General features: G+C 61.8%; 1 pseudogene; it reads right to left on the bottom strand.

Annotated features, from left to right (window-relative positions):
- Window positions 1-1,242: 1,242 nt before the first annotated feature.
- Window positions 1,243-1,739, bottom strand: LOC123845372 (high mobility group protein HMG-I/HMG-Y-like; annotated as a pseudogene).
- Window positions 1,740-2,042: the final 303 nt, after the last annotated feature.

Below are 2,042 nucleotides of genomic sequence, written 5' to 3'. Positions count from 1 at the left end.
CAGGCTGGGACAAATAATGGCTCCCTCCTCCCCGGCAGAACCCGGGGGAGAAGGTGGCCCCTACACCCTCTGTGGTCAATACAGCCCCCCCCTCCACTCTGCTGCAGCATCCTAGGGGCAGGGCCCCACCTTCCCTGGGACTGGGGTGGTCCGTAACCCAGCCTGCTCTGCCCCGGGCCCCTTTCCCTAAGAGCATCTCGGAGGAGGGGAACGTGGGCAGAACAGGAGGCGGCAATGAGGATGAACATTTGGCGCTGGTCACAGCAGCAATGACGGATTTCTAAGAATGGAAACATTGAACGAAAAAAACCGCAACTGTCCAGAGGTAGTTTGTGAACAGAGGAAAAAATGGAACCAGAACCTTGGGGGGGGTGGGGAGGAGCAGAAGGGTGGGAGTGGGCAAGGCTAGCTCCTTGTTATTAGTGCCCCATGTGAGAAAAGGGGAAACTGAGGCCTACGGTGGAAGCAGATGGGGTTGGGCAGTGGCTCCAGCCCACCTTAGGAGGCCGGCGCAGGGAACCTGGGCCTCCTGGACCTCACCTGGAGAAAGGGGGGCTACATTTCTCTCACAGCAATAGATTCCAGGGCGGGGGGGAGGTGGGCTGGAGTCCATTTAGAGTAGGGGGCTCAGACCCCTCCTGCCTTCCTTCCTGTGCGCAAAGGGGGCTGTCTGACCTACAGCAAGGACCAGGCAAGGGGGGAGGGAAGGAAAGTGGGTGTGAGCCGCACCTCGTGAGACACAGGCCGCTCGGGGGGGGGGGGGCATCCTAGGGCCGAACGCCGCCTCCCATTGGCTATGCCTACTGTTGCCAGTGCTGTGGAGTGGGGCAGATCAGAACGAGAGACGGGGCATGGGCCCCTTTTAAGGCCAGGGGAGCCCTCCCAGGCCCCTTAGTGGGAAGCCAGAGGGAAGAATGGAGAAGAAGGGATCCCCCCCCCAAACCAAGAGCCCAGTCAGCAACGTCCCCACCACGGAGCATGGGGACGCAGAAGGGGCAGGGTGCGGCGAGGTGGGCAGTTGGCTAGTGTGCGTGTGGGTGAGGGCTCGCTGGAAACCAAAGGAAACTGCTCCCCATTCGGGCCTTGGGGCCCGCAGGGGTGGTGGGCTGTGCAGTATGGTGGTGAGGGCGCAGGTGGGTGACGGTGGTGCGTGAGCCGGGGGGGTGGGGGGTGGGGGGGAGCGGAGGGCGCCGTCCAGCCCCAGAGGGAAACTGCTCCTCGGCGGCGACCGAGCGGGCTGCGCGGTCACTGCTCCTCCTCGGAGGACTCCTGCGAGCTGCTCTCTTCTTCCTCCTTCTCCAGTTTTTTGGGTCTGCCCCTTGGTTTCCTCCCTGGAGTGGTGGTAGCTTTCCGGGTCTTGGCAGCACCCTTGTTTTTGCTTCCCTTTGGTCGGCCCGAGGTCTCCTGGGTGTTGGCACTTCGCTGGGTTCCTTCGGAGGCTGCTTGCGCGGCCTGCTCCGCCCCCGCTTCTCAGGCCGTCCTTGTCCTGCTTGGAGGCCAAGGGCTGGGTGGACTTCGAGCTCTGCTCGCTCATCTTCCCTCCCCTCTGGAGCAGGTGGACGAGCGATGGCTGGGATGCGCGAGCTCGGCCGCCGGCCTGCGGTGCGCGCTCGGGGCTGCGGGGAGCGAAGGTGCTGGGCGCTGAGGCCCGGCCTGGCTCCGCCGCCGCCGCCGCCGCTGGTGGAAAATGCCGCTGCCTTCTTGGAGCTGCGCCAGCGCCAGAAATAGCCCGGGCTCGGAGTCCCAATTAGAGGAGGGAAGCCCGGTGATTTGATGAAGGAGTTGTAATCCTACACTAAATCTTCCCTGTTAGTTACTCAAAGACCCTTCTCCTTATTTTTTCTCTTTCTCTTTTCCTTCTCCTTTGTCTCCAGTAAGGCTCACAAAGAAACTCCCTGAGAGAAGATCTCATTGTTCAGTTAGTCCTTATCATTCTTGGTGTGCGGAGCACTTGAGCCGGGCTCTTTGGCAGCCAGATCGCCCGATGAGAGACCAGTTGCTCATTCACAGGGTCAGTTTTCCTGAAGAAGGGTGTGGGCATG

This window comes from Mirounga angustirostris, unplaced genomic scaffold (assembly GCF_029215605.1).
Source record: "Mirounga angustirostris isolate CCGP_5_RB_7025 unplaced genomic scaffold, mMirAng1.0.hap1 SCAF_6, whole genome shotgun sequence".
Taxonomy (NCBI): Eukaryota; Metazoa; Chordata; class Mammalia; order Carnivora; family Phocidae; genus Mirounga; species Mirounga angustirostris.
Note: the sequence above shows the minus strand (reverse complement) of the source record. Positions and strands in the feature narration are given on the sequence as shown.